The sequence below is a fragment of the Centropristis striata genome, chromosome 17, assembly GCF_030273125.1.
Source record: "Centropristis striata isolate RG_2023a ecotype Rhode Island chromosome 17, C.striata_1.0, whole genome shotgun sequence".
Classification (NCBI taxonomy): Eukaryota; Metazoa; Chordata; class Actinopteri; order Perciformes; family Serranidae; genus Centropristis; species Centropristis striata.
Window position 1 is genome coordinate 33,179,369 of NC_081533.1, and position 21,864 is coordinate 33,201,232.

The window sequence follows — 21,864 nt, forward strand, 5'->3', positions numbered from 1 at the left end:
CTGACAGCCAGCCAGCTCTCTGCTGATTCTCCAACACCACTGATGCTGCACCTGTAGAGTCCTTCATCAGACTTAGAGACGGTTTTAATGGTGGTCTCTGCAGAACTGCTCTCCATGATGAGGCGGCCATCTTTGAAGAAATCAGCTTGGAGGTTGGTAGAAGTCTTGTTTCTGCAGCTCAGAGTCACGGAGTCTCCCTCCATCACAGGGAGGACAGGACTCTCCAGGATCAGAGAACCATCTGAACAACATGTTGAAAAACTAAAATTATAGCCATATTATATGATGTATAAACCTAGAGTTACTCACAATAGAAAAGTAATACAGTAAAGTAAGCAGTTTGCTTTACCATTAACACAGACAAAACTGTCTTTGGAAAAATATTTGTTCATAATACATTTATAAGCATATATAAGATATGAAACACACATTTTATCAGCTGAGAGTCAAACTGGATGAGAAAACAGAGTTTAAAATAAATCTGTAGTGACTTTAGAAACACAATAAACGAACCTGGTCTCACAGGAATCCGTGAAATAGCCACGGATTCGCTTAACTCAAAATCCGTGGAACTGACACGGATTTCGCTACAATGCAAGTTAATGACAGTCATATCCCGTGGCTATTCCATGGTTTTTTTTTCCTATTGGTTTGTTCCAAGTCACGTGACTTTCAAGGTCCCGCGGTCAGAACAAAAAACATGGCGGACAGTTCTCTCATTTTTAGTGAAAAAATCAATATTTTGACTTAGTTTCTGCATAAAAATGGATTTTGATCACATTTCTAGCGAGAAATATATGTTTTATTTTCTAAATCTTCACTCAGTGAATGTACATAATCACTTTGTATGTTGGAATAGCCACGGGATATGACTGTCATTAACTTGCATTGTAGCGAAATCCGTGTCAGTTTCACGGAAATTTGAGTGATTCCGTGGCTATTCCACGGATTTTGAGTTAAGCAAATCCGTGGCTATTTCACGGATTCCTGTGAGACCAGGTTGCAATAAACATACCAGTAACAGTGATGTTGGCGCTGCTGCTTCTCTCTCCTCCTCCAGTCTCACACCAGTACTCTCCACTGTCTGATGGGTAGATTCTCTCAATGGTCCTGGAGGAGCCTGCGTATGTCTCATCACATTCAGGATCACATTCCTTCTTGATCACTCTCAGTTTAGTTGAGGCATCAGACTCAACACAGTCAAAAGACACAGTGTCATATTGAAAGTGTTGCAGTCTGTCCGGAGTGATACGAAGAAAAACTGCATCTGAAACCAAGACGGAAATGGTCCCAAAGAAAGATTCAGAACTGAAACAATATGTCTTTTACTGATGAAATACAACCAGCAAAATTACTTTGTGACAGATTAAAGTGGCAAATGTACTCTGGTGTTTACAAGCAACATGGACATCGATTTAAAATTCGACCTTCTAAAAAAAAAAGCTATTAAAAGCTAAACAACATCACAGAGACAAGAACATATTGAACTTCAGCCTTTATATAGAGATAATAATTAAAGAGTATCTTTAGGGTTTTCTGTTTGTCACTTACCACTTTTCTGAGTATAACTGTTCAGCTGAATGAATTCAAGCATCACTGGATAAACCAAAGGATAAATATTGAATATTAGACAAAAATGGTTTGATATGAAGGATCTAAAATGTATATAGAAAGAAGAAAACCTGAGTACTCACACAGTCTGAAGCAGAGAGCTGTGACCTCCATGATGTCTTGCTGCAGACTGGGTGTCAAACTGAAGTATAAGTGAAGAATGTGGCTGAGAACTTCCTCTTCCTGTGCAGCTTATAAACTGTACCTTCCTCTATCTCTTATTGTCTTGAAATGCATGGCTTGAATTAGATCAGTATATACGAAGAAGATGATGCACTTGCATCACACTTGCACTTATTGCAGTTGGATTAATGCACTTACTAAAAGTTTATCCAAAGTTGCTTTGAATCTGACAGTTATCAGATTTTCCATTCCATCCCTCTCTTTTTTAGCTGCCGAGACACTCACTCACACATGCATCACTTCCAGACTCCACTACTGCAATAGTCTCCTCTCAAAAAAATTTCATGGCAATCAGGTCATTATTAGCAATAATGTTTTCATATTTTTTAAATGAAATTTATTTTAAATTTAAACCCAAATTTCATTGTAATTTGGTGATAAAAAGTAAATAATTTCTTAATTTCTGACTCCAACATTTACTTTAAAACTCATGGAAAATGACACCACCACCACCACCATCATTGAGTAATTATATTATATCGTATTATACAGATGAGGAAAAAGTTATTTGACTGAGTCTCATCTCCATCTATTAGTGACCTAGAAGAGACACAGGACAGCTGTCAGGATAATAAAAATCATAACACAAGGAGATGCTCATATAATAACATGACAGATTATCCTATGTACTTTTTATCAACTAATATGCAGATGACAACATATTTTATAATTCTATCGATAACTAGGATTCAATTGACTGATTTGATAACTTGGTTAAAGTTAATGAAAATGTATTTTAATGATAGCCCTTGTAATGGTCATATTCAAATAACGATTATATTTGTTTATTCATTCCTTCATTCGTTATCCTTGGGATGTATCAAAAACCAGGGACAGAAACAAGTACAGTACCTCTCTCTGTCCTCTGCTTTGCTTTCCTTGTTTGAGCTGCATTCTCTTCCCCACAACCTGAGATATTAAAGTAAAACAGACATTTACTGTTATCAAGTCCAACTATTATTTATATTTAATTCTCAGACATAAATTGTTGCAACTCTTCCATTACAATAATTCTATGATTAATGTAACATGTTGCGTACCTCTTGCATTCGATGACATGTAATATGTGAAAGAAAATATATTATTTCAACAAAAAAAAACCAATAAAACTAGAAATTGTTGTATTTTTGATTATTATTTTGTTGAAGATAGACATTTTTATAGTTATGTCAATCCTGGTTTCATAATTAGAGTAACTTTTCGCAGAGAACCTCAAACTTTCAATTTGAACACTTACACTACAAGATGTTACACGTATCTAATAATAAAAGGCATGTGAAAACATTTCACATGCCATTAGTGGTTCTTTGACATCAAATTTGGTTCAATTCTTTATGGTGCATTGGACTATGGGCCTAGGAGGAGTTTTAAAAGTAGCAGTAAATTGTAGTTTATCAAAATTGTGAAACATGACTGTCATGGTTCACTTTATAGTCAAGACACAAAATGAATTACACATGATTCAATTAGAATGACATTAATATAAGTCATAGAAGTACCTCTTTTCCTCTTGTATTTTGTGATATTTACATATACATCCATGTGAGGTTCGGGTACACTGGCATGTTCGCAAACTGGAACAAATAAAAACAACAATGATAAAATCATATTTCAACAGAAGTAGAGGTAAAACATATGTAAACACTTCCACTTAAACATATGAGTGACAGAATCAGCTGCAAATACAGTAAAGAGAGGAAGTCAATCAGGATAAAAGGCGAATAAACTGCTATCACCTCACTCACGTAAGGTTAAACATATATGATCCAATGCATCTTTTTCAAACAAACCTGTACAAAAAAAAGTATGCAGGTGACCACAGTATTTAAAAGCAGCAACAGCTAAGTTTCAGTAAACAGCGTCTTCAGTTGTGTGAACAGTCAGAAGATAGAACAATGTGGTTTATCTGTTCATTCTCATAAACAGCTCAAGCTTAAAAATAGATGCTGATGCAGTCAGTAAATGACGCTCTAAGATGAAGACGATAATTATTACTTGTTTTGGTTAAGACGTGTCAGACTGGCCTGAATCGAAGCTTGAATAACCACATGGTATTTGTCCAATTTGATATATGATTCAATTGAATGAATGTGGTTTGTGTTGTCTTAACTTTCTGTATGCACCACTTGTCCTAAGGGTCAAAAATTACCCACCTTCACTAAACCCCTTAAATAAAACAGTGTGATTGAATTTTTAACACCAAATCGATTTTGCATGAAGGAACCACCTGTCACTCATCACAAACTTTGTCAATATTGAGGTTTGTCCTGTTGTCTTGTTAATTATTCCGTGAGTTACTTCTAGTTTACACAGATGCTTCCTAGATGTTGTTGGAAAATTAGGCTGAAACAGCTGTTATTAAGTTACTGTATGTTTTGGATTTTTACAGCAAATCACTGTACATTTAGTAACATGTTGCTGTGTTTCTGGGATACAGTAGAGTTACTGTAAGTTTTACAACTGAAACTGAGAGAAGCAGTGTTTCGTCATAATCTTATGCTGCAATAGTCTTCTATGAAAATATGAAATCATGTTAAGTTGAACTCAAGTATGTTAATACATCTGCATTGAATGTCATGGTAAAATTTATGCTTACCTCGTATACTCTTCTATAATCATGTAACTCTTTTTATAATCATACCTTGTACTACTTAATATATATTATAATCATGTTAATATACATTATAATCATGTTAGGATCTCTATGAAGACTAATGGGGATCCAAAGGATACAATAAACAATAAACAGTAACTCGCATGCAAAACTGCTGCCAGTAATTTACTGTAATTTTACAGTAAAAAGTTTTACAGTGTGCATGTTTTTATTTTTTTTTGGTATGAAAGTTATTTTATAGCTGCTGGGTCAAAAATTACCCCTGAGACAAGATCTCTGTACAGCTTTCATGGAAATATGAACAAAAGTTTGACTTTTTCTCATGTTGGAGTCATTCTAGGAAAAGTCATCGAATTCCAAGTTGAGAATACATCATTAAAGGGGTTTCCTTTGCTGTTAAACATAGTGGTGGGTCATTTTTGACCCCTAAGACAACACAAGGGTTTATCAATGATAAGTGAATGTAAGATAATATCAATTACCTCTCTTCTTCCTCTTTGTTGTGACAACAGCACTCTTCTTATGATTAGTCAAATTTGCCTCGCGACAACCTGCAAACAGAAATTAAGTAGGTAATTTGTTTTGAGACAGGTGATACATATCCTTAGATTTAGTTATCTTTCATACCAATATTTTGCTGATGATACACATTTTTATACTTCTGTTAACACCAACTGTGTGGTTTGTGGTTTGTGGTTTTATCATGTAAAAAGGGAGTTTTCTTTGATAACTAACTACAGCATAAACACCTCTCATTCTAATATCTAATAATAAAGGCATGAGAAATAATTTCACACGTGGTATTTGTTCTTTTTTTGGTCCATGCAACAACAGAACAAATATTTACATCAACCACAGCTGCAGACATGAAGCTCAGAGACACATACACACAGTTACCAACATTAAAATAAGATGAAGTCTGAGGAGTACCTCTTTTCTTCCTGCGTCCTGTGATGTTAGCATATACCGGTACATCCATGGGCTGTTCAGCTACACTGGCTTGTTCGCAAACTGAAACAAATAAAAAAAAGAACAACACAGTGATGATATAACATTTTAACAGAAATGCTATGTAGTAACCATTTAATCTACAAATTCCTCTTGAGTGACAGACAGTTGCAGATGCTACAATGTTAATATTAAGATTCAGTACTGGAGCAAAGAGAGGAGGTCATGCTAACATGCTATTTAAATAGTTAAAATCCTGACTTATTTGATACTTACGTGGGTTGGATCCTGTTGGCATCCCAAAGGAAAAGCATGCAACTAGATGGAAAATAGAAATTTCAATGATTCCAAATTAAAAAGGAGAAGAAAAGTACAACAAACAAACTAGGGCGGGATATACTTTTATGAATGGTGTCTCCATTGGTTTAAACTGTGTTTGTCATTCACACATATGATATTTTACTATTACTATTATTTCACTTAAATAGCTGTAAAGCAGTTGTTGCAGACATGTAACATTAAATGGACTACTTGTTACCCAACAAAGACAATTCAAGTTTGTGCACATTTGAAAGCTTGAACCTATCAAAAGTTGAGTATTGGCTTTGGTTAGATAATCATCATGCTTATTGTTAAAAAAAAACAACATTCAGTGACAGGACGCAGCCTCTGCTTGATTGTTTCTGTACCTCTGTGTTTCCGACAGTGCAGCAGTCCCACCGCCAGCCCCAGCAGCACCGCCACACACAAGCTGGTTAAGACAACCGGTAACAAGATGGGGAACTGAACGGAACCAGAGTCAGGAGGAGGAGGAGGAGGAGGAGGAGGAGGAGGAGACGACTCTTGATTGTCTGCAGGTGTTGTCTCTTGGGGTGCAATATACGCTGTTAACAGGATGAGAACAAATAGTTTACGTTTACATTTCAAGCATAATGTTCTCAGTTTGTCTAAAATGTATCCTCAAAGAAAAAACACTCCTATAGGGGTGGGCGATATGGCCCTAAAAGACTATCACGATATTTCAGAGTATTTTTGCGATAACTATATACTTGGTGATATTAAAAAAAAAATACTGAAAAATATATAGAACATTAATTTTTAATCTGTATAAATAAATAAAAATCGTACAAAAAAATAAAATCAATCATAAATCTAAATGTAGTGTAAATTGCAAATCTCAAAAGTTGCCAAATACAAAACATTTACTCTTGACTCTTGAGTATTAGCAAATAATGAAAACAACCATCTCGGGGTTCCGGGGCCCCCCGGGAGAAAATTAAGTACATTTTATAGTACAATGTGATCAATCTCGTCCACTTTGAGAGCTAAATGTGAGCAACCACCTCAAATAACATTTTTCACAGTCAACAGGGCTTTCCACTAGGACATGGAGTAGTCAGACAGTGTTGAAAAACAGCTGGCTAGGAGGGTCCTGGGGCGTCCTCCCCCGGATATTTTTTTTCCATAAAAGCCCAAATTTGATGCCTCTCACACATTTTAATGCCACTATTCCATCATATACACTGATCTTAATCATTGCCTATTTTAAATTAATTATTGTAAAGGAGAATAAAGGTTCTTGAATGTTTTATGTAAGGCATCTTATTTTGACAGTCTTCTTGTAAATTCTGTGGTGGATTCTGTGCTCTTATTTTGAAAGCTGCATTTGTTTAGCGACAGGAAATAATAGTAGCTTTTTGTGATTAAAAGAACTTTAATTGTTAGCTAATGTTAGCTTGCGGCTAACAGCGGGATAATGCAACGGTGTGTTTGGACCGTTTGGACTTCTAACAGACGGTGACCCTGCGCTGCAAAACAAAGAAGACAACCCATAACTCTCTGGCTGATTTCTTTAAAGATGGCTGATTAATTAAAACAGAATATTCTGGCAAGCGCAGCACATGAGACTATCGCGGGCCACCACAGTCTAGGTCGTTAATGGGAAATCCTTACGCCACTGCATCAATAAGTAAGAATTTTGCCAATATCATGATATGCATTTTTTTTTACCCATAAGACAATATACCGATATAATCGTGAACGATACGATATGGAACACCCCTCCTCCTAGTAAAATATGTCAAGATATGTTGTGGCATAGTTCTATGGCCGAAACCTTATTTTGAGCCTTACAATGAAGATAAAACAGCCTACTAAGAAATCTCCATCAGCCAAAATCTTTTCATGCATTACTACACAAGGAAACAGTGATGAAATTTGTGGAGGATAATCAAATCTACCCAGAGAATTAACTCTTTGATTATATTTGCTGTCTCACCTCTGACAGCCAGCCAGCTCTCTGGTGATCCTCCAACTCCAGGGATACTGCATCTGTAAACACCTTCAGAATATAATGAAACAGTGGGAATGATCATCTTGCCAGAATATGCTGTCTTAATGAATCGGCCATCTTTAAAGAAATCAGCTGGAGAGTTATGGGTTTTCTTCTTTGTTCTGCAGCGCAGGGTCACCGTCTGTTGCTCCATCACAGGGAGAGCAGGACTCTCCAGGATCACTTCACCAGCTGAGCAACAACACACAAAGTGAAGAAATTCTTAACTCAATTTCTAGATTTTTCTGGAGCCACATTTTAGCACTTTTTAACAATATGAGTTGATTTCTGCTGGAGATACCAGTGACAGAGATGTTGACAGTGTTGCTTCTCTCTCCCTCTCCACTCTCACAAAAGTATTCTCCACTTTCTGATGTAAAAGCCGGGTTAATTTTCAGGGATCCTGTTGCTGTTTCCCATTGAGAAGCATCTGAGGAAATCTTTTTCATCACTCTCCATTCAGATGAGCCCTGAATCCCGCCACAGGTAAGTGAGATGGATTCATACTCCAAGAACTGCAGTCTGTTTGGATCAATTTGAAGAAAGGCTGCACCTGTGACAGAGAAAGGAAAAAGAAAGAGTTACTTTTAAGGAAATGTGTTGCATGTTTGAACATTCTTTCATTATCCTGAGCCGCTTATCCAATCTCAGGGAATGTGATTAGTTGTCAGCCCTACAGACTATTGTAGGGCTGACAACCAATCACATTCACTCCTATGGGCAATTTAGAATCGCCAATTAAACCTAAGCTGCATGTCTTTGGGACAAAGCCGGAGTACCCGGAGACAACCCACGTTGACACGGAGAAACATGCAAACTCCACACAGAATAGCCGCAGGCCAGATTCAAACCAGCGCCCCTCTGGCTGTGAGGCGTGCTAACCACTACTCCACCGTAGCCTGGGTATACCCATACTGCCTTGCGCACTCGAATTTCATTTCGAACCTCCAGGCAGTCTGGCAACCAGAGAGGTTTCTTAGCCCTGTTTTAGGGATCCAATCACAGAGCGGGGAGGGACGGCAAGACGATGACGCGTACTACTCGGCAAACGGAGGCTTCAAGCTTGTAGTTTTCTTACGGATCCAACATGGCTGCAGCAGACACGAAACTCTCTTTAGCTGTAGATGGTGTTTTAAATAGTTTAGAGCGAAAGTTGAAAGGCGAAAGGTCTCTCGGCGGCTCCGCTGTCCCCCGGCTCGTAGCGAGATAACTGGCGTTACGCTAGCGGGGCTAATAGCTAATAACCCTGCTACCGTAACGGCGTAATGATAGCGTAACGCTACCGCTATTAGCCTAACGCTACCGCTATTAGCCTTGCTACCGTAACCGCGTGATCTGGCTACGAGCCGGGGGACAGCGGAGCCCCCAGAGACCCCCAGCAGCTTGTTTATTGCCCATAAAATCAGTGGATGTGTGTGGCTGAATGACATGAGGGAGAATAAAGCGTGAAAATAAATAATCTTGCAGAAAGCGAGAACTGGAGAAGCAAAGCAGCAAGCAACACTCTCTCACAGACACACACACAACAAACATCCATCTCTGTTGCTCTACTACGTCATCTGGTATAACTGATCTGATTGGCTAAGAGCTACCTACAGACGCTTTGATAGACATTCTAAGCGCCCAATAAACGGCTCTGGAGGATCGTAAACCACACCTCCTCTACGGAGAAATGAACGGCTGGTTTCCAGGCTAATCTCATTCGTGATTAGTCTGGCGTTAGCCAGGCTAACTCCACCATGCAGCACATGTTTGAATGTATGACAGGGAATATAGAGGTGAAGCTCTCACATTCAAATTGCCTGAAAGACTGCCTGGACATATTCATTTAATTTATTCATAAAAGATTGGACTAATGTAGGCATTATTTGATGAGGCTTTAATCAATAAACTCCAACTCACCAACTTCCTGAACATAGAGACTGTTCTTCAGCAGTACAGTCACCACTGAAGACACAAACACAGAGCAGTGTTTCAGACTGACAGGTGTCTATATGTACAATGACTCTAGCAGCACATACATGACACAAACATGACAACATAGAAGTATTCACAAAAAAGTGGACTTTTTTCATCCATGTAAGTTAATACATAGTCATATAAATGAAATATATGATAATATATGATATGACCATAAAAACTGACTTGAACATAGGACGATAACCCGAACCACTAGTTAGTTTGATGTGATTATAGAGTAAAGTGGAACACTTGTTACTCACTCAGTCTGATGCAGAGAGTGCTGCCCTTCATGTTGTCTTGCTGCTGATCGTGTGAGCATCAGAGAGAAAAGCAGCTAAATATGATGTATGTGAAGGTGTAGCACTTCCTGTGCAGCGTAGAGGTTGCAGCAGTTTATAGCATCTTTCAGGTTTCAGTCACACGTGTTTTATTTTAGCTGGTCAGCTGTCAGAGCCACTGAGTCTCAGAGTGCAAAGCTGCATGACAAGGAAGGAGCCCAGGCACTGACACTAAGTTAACTATGGCCTGAGCACCGTACTAGGGTCATCAAGGACCCTGTTGTTCGTTATTATTTATCATTTTTACAATTCAAGCACATTTTTGAGGGCCTAAACATGCTTAAAATTAAAATTTGCAGATTTGCACAACATGCTAAAGTGGCAAAAATAGATAGTTGATCTGGCTTTTCAGAAGTTGGCTCTACAGCGCCTTTTCAAAGTTCATGCCACCTCCTTTAACTTCGACATTTGGGAGACAGATGTAACATGCAGATATTTGCAAATAAAAAGCCTCTTGGACCCATACTAACCCAACAGGAATCCACTCATCCTGAAATGATTATCAAGTTTCAGGGCATTTCCCCCCATTTCCACACCATGTTCTTTCACAAACTCGAAATTGCGCAACCTGCCCCCTGCTTGAACCTTTATTATTTATTGTTATTTAATTTGAACAAGGCTTAACTATTTTTATCCTTCATTTGAGTCCTCACTCATCATGCTTTGTCTCCTTGTGAAAAATAGCCTGAGAAAATAGCCCTGGTGGTTTCATAAGTGATTATGTGTTGCATTATGGGAAATGTAGGCTCTAGCTTATTGAAATGCATTATAAAAAAGGGCAAACGTCAAGAAGAGTACCAGGAGACAAATCAAAAAACTGGACAAACCACAATTTTGATTAGCAGTAGGAGAATTCTGCAGAACCCCCCAGCTTCAGTCAGGATGTTTTTTTCCTCAGTTTTATTTTTGCAGGCAAAACCAAAGCAGAGGTAATGCTGCAGCTCTGTGACCGTGATGTCATCAGCCAAGCACAAGATGTCACTGCTGGCTTCGTCTTTGTCACATCCTGATTCGTCTGCACCTTTTGATATGGAGATCTAACATCTCAATCATGTCCATAATGTGTCCAAAAGTACTTAAAACATGTTTAATTGTGTTAATTATCATCAGAGGTTTTTTTGCAAATTATGCAAAACAATTTAAAAATATTTCTTACAAATGAATGAAGCTATGTCATTTGTCCAGATCTAGGTCTAACTGTATGTACATACTTTACATTTGTGTTTCACTGTTGCCAGCTATAAATGTAATTTTACATTATGTCTTATTTTTGGGTGTAAAGAAGGGAACAGCTGTAAGCATGATCTCATGCTAATAATGTCCAAATGTTAATTAAGTTAAGATTTAAGTAAAGTATAAAGCCAATGCATAACCACGTATCCATAAACAAGGCCTTTGTTTTGCACTGAAAATAGTTTGTCTCTGGAGGGCAGCACTGAGCTGAGTCTGCATGTACAAAAAGCACAATATTATTATAATTATAGAAGAAGAATTAATAATAATATTAATAATAAGAAGAAGAAGAAGAAGAAGAAGAAGAAGAAGAAGAATTATATCAGAACAATACACTTTTTTGGTACAGGGTGTCCCCCTTAAAATAAAATAAAATGAACAATAAAAATAAGCTTAGTAATAGGAATATTGCACATGGATAAACACAAGCAATATTAAACTATTCTGTCTTTTGCCATTTATTTTTTTAAAAGCTAAATATGTGACACAATTGAATATTTTAGTAAAAAGCTTTTTAAAAATCTCTCAAACATAAAAGTGCATTTAAATGCTATTGTTTTAAGACAAACAGGATAAACAAAAAATGTCAAATATGCAATAACATGGTTGTGCACACTATTTTAACTTTAGCTTTAAAATTATTTTCCACAAAAGGGAAAACGGGCTGTTGACTACTATCAGGTCTTGCCTAATCAATTGTATGATACAAATGTGCAGAGAGAACTGGTGGGGCAGAAGAGCTCGGTTCTCCTGGTCCTGTTATGGAAAGAATGAAACACAGTCATCAAGTAGAATCTATCTTTAAATAACATTTAGGTCTAAAAAAAATCACACAACAGAAAACAAGTTCAATAAAAGCACTTTCATGAAGTGTTGTCAGGCATAAACAATTGATTCCAGTTAAGAAATATTTGTTTTTTCATATTAGATTTGATAGGTTATCTTACCCATGCTCAATGCATAGCAAGCATATCCATCCATATCTGATAGAGAGAGGTTGAGACAGACAGTAAATGCATTGAACATTTAAATATCAACATGGTGTACTTTTGATCAGTTCTTGTTTTGTTTTCAAATGTTGTGCTTCCTTGGATGTATATTTTTTCTGCTTGGATGTGGGGTACCCCAGGGCTCAATACTGGGCCCTGTTTAGTTCTCTTTGTCACTGGTGGAAAAATAATTCCGATCTCTTGCTGCAGTAAAATTACTAATACCACACTGCAGAATTACTCCACTACAGTAGCAGGCCTGCATTCAAAACATACTGAAGTAAAAGTACAAAAGTATCAGCATCAAAATGTACTTAAAGTATCAAAAGTAAAAGTGCTCATTATACAGAATGGATCCACTCAGATTGTTTTATATATTCTAAATATATTATTGGATTATTATTATTGATGCATTTATGCAAGAATCATTTTAACTTTCTCAAGGTAGGAATTCATTTATCCTCCTAATATACTGTTATGAGGTTTCAACAAAAGTCAAATAACTTCAAATGTATCATCTTTTTTTACATTAAACCTTGACCTGAAAAGTATCTACAGCTGTCAGCTAAATGTAGTGGAGTAGAAGTATAAAGTTACATAAAATGGACATACTCAAGTAACGTTCAACTTCATAAAAAATGTACTTAAGTACAGTACTTGAGTAAGTGTACTTAGTTACTTTCCACCACTGCTGTTTGTATACTGTCAACCAATATGCAGACGATACCCTATTCTATATTTGTGTTTAACACTTGTCTAAATGTCAATTAATTTATGATGCAGTGTTTTTTCCCCTTGATTGACATACCAAGCTGCAACATTGTGAAGTGACAGGCCCATGCACCACGTTTCCATCTGTGGGTTTCGTTTAAATCGTTTAAAGTTTAATTGAATTCAGTAGCTGACCACAGAGAGAGTGTGCAGCAGCTTTGTTCTTGTAAGCAGCATCTTCAGACGTGTGACAGTTAAACCACACAGGACTCGTGTGTGTGGTTTAACTGCTGTTCGATACTAAATTGCCATATTTTAAAATAGACTCTGAGGCTATGAGTGAGCTGAAGGCAAATAATGATCTCAAACTTCATGATGTTAAGTGTGAAAAAAATACAAATTAGATTAGAAGTGAAACTTCTGCTGGAAGTTTTATTTATATAGTTTTATTTATCACAGCACCTGAACTTAATCAAATAATGGCTAGATTTTCTGAACTTGCTGTATGAAGTTGACCAGATGATTTCAAGAGAAATACCTCTTTGTTTCCGTTGTTCAGTGACAACAGCATACATTGCGTCAGCTGCATTTGCCTCCCCAGAAACTGAAAAAACAAACATTTGCTGTTATCCATTGGTTTAACAAGAAACAACTATGCTAATTACTACACAAGCCCAGTCATACAATAATAATACATTTTAAATCCTAACTTTAATTGACTTTGGATAATCTCACAAGCTTGTCAAAGTTGATCCCTATCGTCTCAAGACTTTCTCTCCACACCTTTACATATTTCGTATATATGTACGCGGTAGCTGGAGAAATAGTCACTTTACTCAGGGAACCATTGTTACAATATAACCATACCTTCTCTTGCATGGCTCAAATAAAGGACAGACTACACCTAAATTTCTGTTCACTTATTTCAAAGAACCCAAAGTTTTTCACACAGTTTGAGAAATAAAAAAGCTACAACTTTAACCATTTACTAAAACCACTATATAAGAAGAACTGAACCAAAAAAGATGCATGAAATGATCGTAAAAGTACGATAATATTAAACAAGTACCTCTTTTTTTCTTGTGTTTTGTCACATGGGCATAGGTAACTGTCTGTTGTTCAGCCATACTGACATGTTCATACACTGAAACAAAAAGAAATATTAAGAAATAAAAAAATGTATATTTTAACAGCAGTAGTATCTATTGGCATTAGGACAAGCATAGCTGTTATTTTGGTAATTTTCTCTTTCTCGTATAATGGCTATTTAAGCAGAGATAAAAACTGAATATAATTCAGACACCAAATGTTTTGGGCCTCAAAAGAAGAATGAAATCATTCAAAATTCCATTCAGTCTTCTGTGGGACCTCTGCAGTGTACTCAGTGGTCAGATTTGATCCAGGAAAGGGCCAAGTGGCTGCAGGTTTTTGTTCCAACCTAGCAAGAGCACACCTGATACGACTAATCAACCAAGTGAAGACAGCTCAGGTGATTAGATGAGTGGAGTCATGTGTGCTCCTGCTTGGTTGGAATGAAAACCTGCAGCCACTTGGCCCTTCCCTGGATCAGTAACCCATCGACTAACCCTATATTTATTTTGTTAAGTTTGACAGCAGCGTGAAGCTTGTTATAGGCATTATGATGCACTTGACATGACTAAAATCTGCACTGATTGATGTTGCTCAGATCTTTGTCTCTTTCTGCTCTTTGGTGGATCCATTATATGCTGTTTTGTTCTCCATGTACACAACAAACCCTTCATACACAAAAGCATCTATTTATAAAGAGGGCTTTCTACAAACTAAAAGCATCAGAGACCATTCAAACATGTAGAGTTGGACAGCTCTTGGACGTCTGACTGGACATAAACTTTGTGGCATATGATACCAGACCATTAAACTGCAGTGGACATGAACAGTGTATTATATTCTATCCTCTGTGGACTCAAATGGAAATCAATGCATTTAAAAAAATCCCCAAGTCCAGTGACTGTATCTTGATAATAGTGGAGTGACAACTGTGCTACAGCACTGACACTGAGCTACAATACTAGTGTTTAGGAAGGAGTCAGGCTCTTTCCAATGCTTTTAACCCTTTGATGCACAACATGGGTCTAAAGTGACCCGACTGAGTTTATAATTTTCTATATATTTGCAATAAATTAATTTCCATCATTCAGTATTCCAGGTTTTCCTCAATCGACTTGTTTTTGATTATCATACATCCTAATTTTATGTTTTCATTTCTTACTTTTTGAATAAAAACCCTTTTTGTATCACTACGCTTCTAATGCACAACATGGGTCAAAAATGTCATTATGGGGGTATTGTGTGTCTAATTTTAAGGAAAAACTAATTTAATCAATTTTGGAATCAGCCTGAAACAAATGTGGAAAAAGTGAAGCGCTGTGAATACCTTCCAGATACACTGTATGTGTGACAAAATGATACATAAACATATTAAATATATTAAATATATGAGTGTGGAAAGTAACTATTTGAAACAAATTACTATTATGATAGTATTAGGTCATTTAATTTTAAGTCAAATTTGGATGAATGAGTAATTTTTGACCCATGTTGTGCATCAAAGGGTTAAATCAAGACTGAAGACTTTTCTGTTTGCCACTGCCTTTCAGTCCCCGTTTGGAGATGCCACTTTTTTTGCCTAAAAAGGGCAAAATATTATCTTCTTGTTTTCAATTTTAAAATTTTATATGTGAAAGCCATTTTATATAGGTCTCTTTCCAATGCTTTAAATGTTTTGTCTAAAGCACTTTGAATTGCCTTGTTCTTGATAGGTGCTATACAAACAAACGTGCCTTGCCTGTACAAATTAAAGGCACATTAATTAAAACTATGTCAGTAATAACTGATACTCACCTGGGTCTGATCCTGGTGTTGGTGTCTCAGTGGAAAAGCCTGCTACGCACAAAGGAATGTTGACATTATTAATAAAAGAAAATCCTTACTTTCTACAATATCTGCATACAGCAACTACTGTATGTGAAAGGTTTACATTCCTATTCGTGACTTAAGAAGCCAGACTGACTTGTTTTGGGGATAAAGGGAGCCATTCTGTATAGAATAAACTACACTTTGTAGCATTTTTTATAATTCTTCCAAGTACTGTACCTCTGTGTTTCCGACAGTGCAGTAGTCCCACCACCACCAGCAGAAGAGCCACACACAGACTGGTGAAGACAGCCGGTAACAGGATGGAGAGCTGAATGGAACCAGGGTCGGTAGGAGGAGGAGACCACTCCTGACCCTCCTCAGGTGTTGTCTCTTGAGGTGCAGGTATAATACATGCTGTTAATACCACGAGAAAATATGGTGTGACAGGTTCTCAGTTCATGCATAATGTTCTCGACCATCTAGTGCTGAGTCTTAAACTGTGGGAGCATGAATACTTGTTTACATTAATACAACAAATAACAATATTTAACTTCATATGAAATGGAAGTAGGACATGTTATGTGTTTTTCTGAAACATTTTTCTTATATTAGGGGCAGGTCCTGAGTTGAGTCATGCTCTAAGGCAGCTATTCTCAACCTTGGGGTCGGGACCCCAATTGGGGTCGCGAGATGATTTCTGGGGGTCGCCAAATAATTTTGGAAGTCAGCTCTGTCTCCACTGTGTTAAAGTGTTCATGTGTTCATGTGTTTTAGTCTTTTTGGTCACTTACTGTCTTTTTTTGGTCATTTTGTGTTTGTTTGGGTTTTTTTTGTCATTTTGTGTCTTTTTTGGTCATTTTTTTGTCTTTTTTGATCATTTTGTGGTCAATTTGTTTCTTTTTTTGTCATTTTGTGTCTTTTTTTGGTATTTTTTTTCTTTTTTGGGTCATTTTGTGTCTTTTTGGTCATTTTGTGTCTTTTTTGGTCATTTTGTGGCTTTTTTCGTCATTTTGTGTCTTTTTTTTCGTCATTTTGTGTCTTTTTTTTGGTCATTTTCTGTCTTTTTTTGTCATTTTCTGTCTTTTTTTGGTCATTTAGTGTCTTCTTGGTCATTTTGTGTCTTTTCTGGTCATTTTGTGTCTTTTTTGGTCATTTTGTTTCCTTTTTTTTGGTCATTTTGTTTCTTTTTTGGGTGATCTGAACTGTGTGTGTGAGATTGTGTTCAGTGAGCGGGGGTCGCGGACAACATGCATGTTAAATTGGGGGTCGTGACTCAAAAAGATTGAGAACTACTGCTCTAAGGAATGTTTCTTGGAAAGGAGGTGTTGGACTTTGACTCTGAAATACAGTTCATGGTCCCCAGAAGAATCCCAACAGCTTTTGCTTCAGTGCAACACATGAATATTAAAATCTTAATCTCACAGACAGACTGTGATGAGATTTGTTCCGACATATTTATGCTCCCCAAAGGATGTACCCTGGATCTTTTATGACCCCTTTTGTAAGCCCCCATAAATGCACTGTGCATTCCTCCATCACATGTTAACTTCATTTGAATATTGAATTTCTTTTTGGAGGATGGGGGGTCATTTTACTTAATTTTTGAATGGGTGGGGTCGGGGGGGTAATATTTAACCCAACATTCATGTTTTATTTGTTCTATGAAATAATTAATAGTTCAAAATATCAATTAAAGTTCAAATGTTCTTTTTTTTATCTTGAATATTTCCAAAATTCCCCAGCTGTACTTCCCATGGAAAGTTTCTGGAAATTTACCAGAAATGTTCACCCCTTTGCAACCCTAATCCCTACATATAGTAAATGTATACTGCATAAACATGGACAGCTTCCTTTTAAATTATTTACTTAATATTTTAATAACAAATACATATATTAATTGCTTTGTAACAGTTTTTTGTCTCACCTCTGACAGCCAGCCGGCTCTCTGGTGATCCTCCAACTCCAGGGATTCTGCATCTGTAAAGACCTTCAGAAGATAATGAAACAGTGGGAATGGTCATGTTGCCAGAATATTCAGTTGTAATGTATCGGCCATCTTTAAAGAAATCAGCTGGAGAGTTATGGGTTTTCTTCTTTGTTCTGCAGCGCAGGGTCACCATCTGTTGCTCCATCACAGGGAGAGCAGGACTCTCCAGGATCACTTCACCAGCTGAGCAACAACACACAAAGTGCAGAAATTCTTAATTCATAATTACTAGGTTTTTCTGGGGCCTTACTTTGCCATTTTTTAACCCTTGTGTTGTCTTAACTTTCCATATACACCACTTGTCCTAAGGGTCAAAATTGACCCATCTTCACTAAACCCCTTAAATAAAGCAGATTGATTGAATTTTAAACCCCACGTCTAATTTGCATGAAACAACCTGTCATTCATCACAAACTTTGTTAATATCGAGGTTTACCCTCTCTACAGTGCACGGTATGTGCACTTATGCATGCATGTTTTTTATGTTTTTTGTGTTTTTTTTATAGCTGCGGGTCAAAAAAGACACCTAAGACAAGATTTGTCCCTTGTTGGTGAACAGCTTTCATGGAAATATGAACAAAGGCAATGTTTAACTTGGTCATTCTAGGAAAAGTAATCGAATCTCAAGTTGAAAATAGATCATTAAGAGGGTTTCTTCTGCTGTAAAACATAGTGGCGGGTCATTTTTGACTCCTAAGACAACACACGGGTTAATAAAATAATATGAGATAGTTTTTGCTGAACATACCAGTGACAGAGATGTTGACAGTGTTGCTTCTCTCTCCCTCTCCACTCTCACAAAAGTATTCTCCACTTTCTGATGTAAAAGCCGGGTTAATGTTCAGGGATCCTGCTGATGTTTCCCATTGAGAAGCATCTGAGGAATTCTTTTTCATCACTCTCCATTCAGATGAGCCCTGAATCCCACCACAGGTAAGTGAGATGGAGTCATATTCAAAGAACTGCAGTCTGTTTGGATCCACATTAATAAAAGCTGCATCTGTGAAAGAAAGAGAGAAAAGTTGTTGAATGCTTTAACAAAAGGTAGTCAGGAATCCCTCATTAGGTAGAAGTGAAGCCAGCATGTTGTTAGTGCAAGAAAGACGCATTATTTTTATGTTCACAGATAAAATAAAGTAAAAGTGAGGGTTTATGTTTATAAAATCAATGATCAAACCTCACTCACCAGCTTTCTTAACATAGTAACTGTTGTTCTGACCTTGAGCACGAAGCAGGAAGAACACATTGAGCACTGAGGAGACAAAAGCAGACGTGCATGTCTTTATATGTGCAGAAACTCCTACTGAAACACACAGTAGGACAGTTTAAAAACACAAATCACTATTGTGCACAATTGTGCTCCAATTGAGTATTATTATTGTTAGTTATAGTGTTGAATGCAAATTATTTATCATATTATCAAATTTAAGCTAGGTTGGTTTGTATTTTGTCTTCAATGCGGAAGTTTATTCGGTCCGTCATTTATGATATTTATTAGACAGACAGACGGACAAATAAAAATGTGCAAAAACAGAATAAAATAGTGAAAGTATAGGCTAAATATAACCTGATCTGATAGGTGCTACAAATATATATATGTTTATTAATCTGCAATAGTAACAAACCCAGTTCAAACAGATGATGTAAATAAAAACAAAATGCATCAGATTGAGAGTTATTATGTAAAATTAAAGGATTAGCAAGCTATCACATTCTGATTTGTTTATGTTTTCGACAACAAAACAACTTTTTTGGACTATCATAATGCAGCTAACCATAAACTATACAGAGGGGGGAGAAATTAAGGGAAAACTTTAAATAAAGAGTCGAGACACAAATCAAATGATCTGAATAAAAGGCCACAGTCTCTTCAGTCAGTCAGACTTGAACCCAGCTGAACAACTACAGAAGATTATAGATATTCTGTCAAGTTACCTCTGTACACAGAGTGTAAAAATAGGTTAGAGTGAGAGTTCAGTGAATGCGAGCATAAATGATACAAAGAACGTCTATTCATGTGCTGTATGTGCATGAAGGCAATTTTAAAAAACTGACACCACAATATTTTGTGTAATTAAAATCAACTTCCCATCCTAATGATTTATTATTTTACAAAATTATGCAGTTCTGCACCACTTTTTCTTCATTAAATAACAACAAAAAGGTGTATCTCCAACAAAATGCATTATTTGTCTATTTTTCTATCACCATTCTCATGTCTTACTGATAATACTGTATGATCTGATATGATTTTAGGGTATAAAATGAAGGCAGACTCACACAGTATGATGCAAAGCGCTGTCACCTCCATGTCGTCTTGCTGCTGACTGACTATTAGACTGAATAGCAGCTAAATATGATGTAGGGGAAAGTTTAGTACTTCCTTTTCCTGTGAGAGCAGGCCACAGCACTTTAGAGCTGGGTAACTGTCTCTCTCTCTAAAAATGATTGAATTGTGCTAGTCAACTGACAGACAGTGTGGTTTTGTGTGTAAACTGACAGAGACAAAGTGAATTAGTTATCTTTAATCCAATATTTTAAGGGCTCACTTTTACATGCAAAGTCAGAGGATAAGGATGTTGTCGTCATGTCATCAGAATCATTAATGGCTGCTATATTCTGGTAAAAATATACACAAGACAAGTAGGTAGAGTGATGGGGAATTCACATTATTTGAGGCAGCTTAACGGTCAAAATTCAGTAACAAGAAAGCAGCAACAGATCATGTCCAGAGGAGACAAGCAGTATAAAAATGATCATTTTATAACAATGAAAAATGGAACTTGGATTTTTTGTTCAAACAATATCTCATTGTACACAAAAGGAACCCAGAATGTTACATTGTATAATAGTTTAACTCTCTGGAGTCTTATTGGGCTATTTGGTCCATTTTTTAATCCTTTTCATGTCTTTACGTGTCTTTTTTGGTCATTTTGTGTCTTTTTTGGTCATTTGTGTCTTTTTTTTTTGTAATTTTGTGTCTGTTGTTGTCTTTTTTTAGTTATTTTGTGTCTTTTTTTGTCATTTTGTGTCTTTTTTTGTCATTTTGTGTCTTTTTTGTCATTGGTGTCATTTATGTGTCTGTTTTGTGTCTGTTTTAGATATTTTGTGTCTTTTTTTGTCATTTTTATGTCTTCTGTGGGGTTTTTTTGGTTATTCTGTCTTCTCATTTTGTGTCTTTTTTGTCATTTTTATGTCTTCTGTGGATTTTTTTTGGTTATTCTGTCTTCTCATTTTGTGTCTTTTTTGGTCATTTTGTGTCTTTCTCAAGACATTCAAAGATTTTGAATGCTTAAATATCATCTTTGCCATCTTTTTATGTGCTAATGTGCCCCTCTGATTAAACACTGGCCCCTCCTTGGCCCCCACAGTAAAACTGGTCTAGAACCACCACTGGAGACAAGATTACAAAGGATGGTAGCCCATGACTCTAGAGGGAAAGTGGAAAGAGGTGAGCTGGTGAAAGAAACAAGCAGGTGATCTGAGACGTCTGAGGACATCTGGTGGATGGATGCAGAATGAAAAGTAAAGGAGTGTAGAAGGAGGAGAAGACACAAGGTCCAATTACATCATAATCAACAGACGTCCAGTTCACCTGGAGCTGCAATGTAAACCAGCAGGGTTAGATTAGAAACCATACGTAGGACCTTGTGGCGCAACGGTAGCGCGTCTGACTCCAGATCAGAAGGTTGCGTGTTCAAATCACGTCAAGGTCAGCGGTTTTTAAAGACTGAATTTAGTCCATCCAAATGAAACTGTGTCATACCTCTCATGTATTGCTGGGTTTACACCAAACGATTCCCAAAGTCCCAGGCTAAAAACTGAAAGTCTTTAGTAAATCTAGGAGTTTTACTGGAGTCACAGCTCTCCCGTCATCTCCATGGTTCAGTGTAAGGTAGTAATCTGCTCTGTTTCATATCAGTCTTTTCCTAGTCTTGGTTTGGATCATATCAAACGTGTTTAATATTATCTCAAGTCTCAGTGACATAACACAATCACCAACCAATAGATGAGCGGGAGAAAGGTCCCTGGTTCCAGACTGGCCAGTAAAAGCATAA

The 21,864-nt window shown here is 36.9% G+C and overlaps 1 long non-coding RNA gene, 1 other non-coding gene and 1 pseudogene across 2 annotated transcripts; 1 reads left to right on the forward strand and 2 right to left on the reverse strand.

Annotated features, from left to right (window-relative positions):
* LOC131989060 (zinc finger protein 208-like) overlaps positions 1–21,864 on the reverse strand; it is a 403,618-nt pseudogene that overhangs the window by 152,791 nt on the left and 228,963 nt on the right.
* Positions 11,550–13,527, reverse strand: LOC131989110 (uncharacterized). Its single transcript, XR_009395927.1, has 3 exons — positions 13,460–13,527; positions 12,169–12,204; positions 11,550–11,977 (listed from the first exon to the last, which is right to left on the reverse strand). It is a non-coding gene; the product is annotated as an uncharacterized LOC131989110 (long non-coding RNA).
* trnaw-cca (transfer RNA tryptophan (anticodon CCA)) lies at positions 21,451–21,522 on the forward strand. The gene has a single exon. It is a non-coding gene; the product is annotated as a tRNA-Trp (tRNA).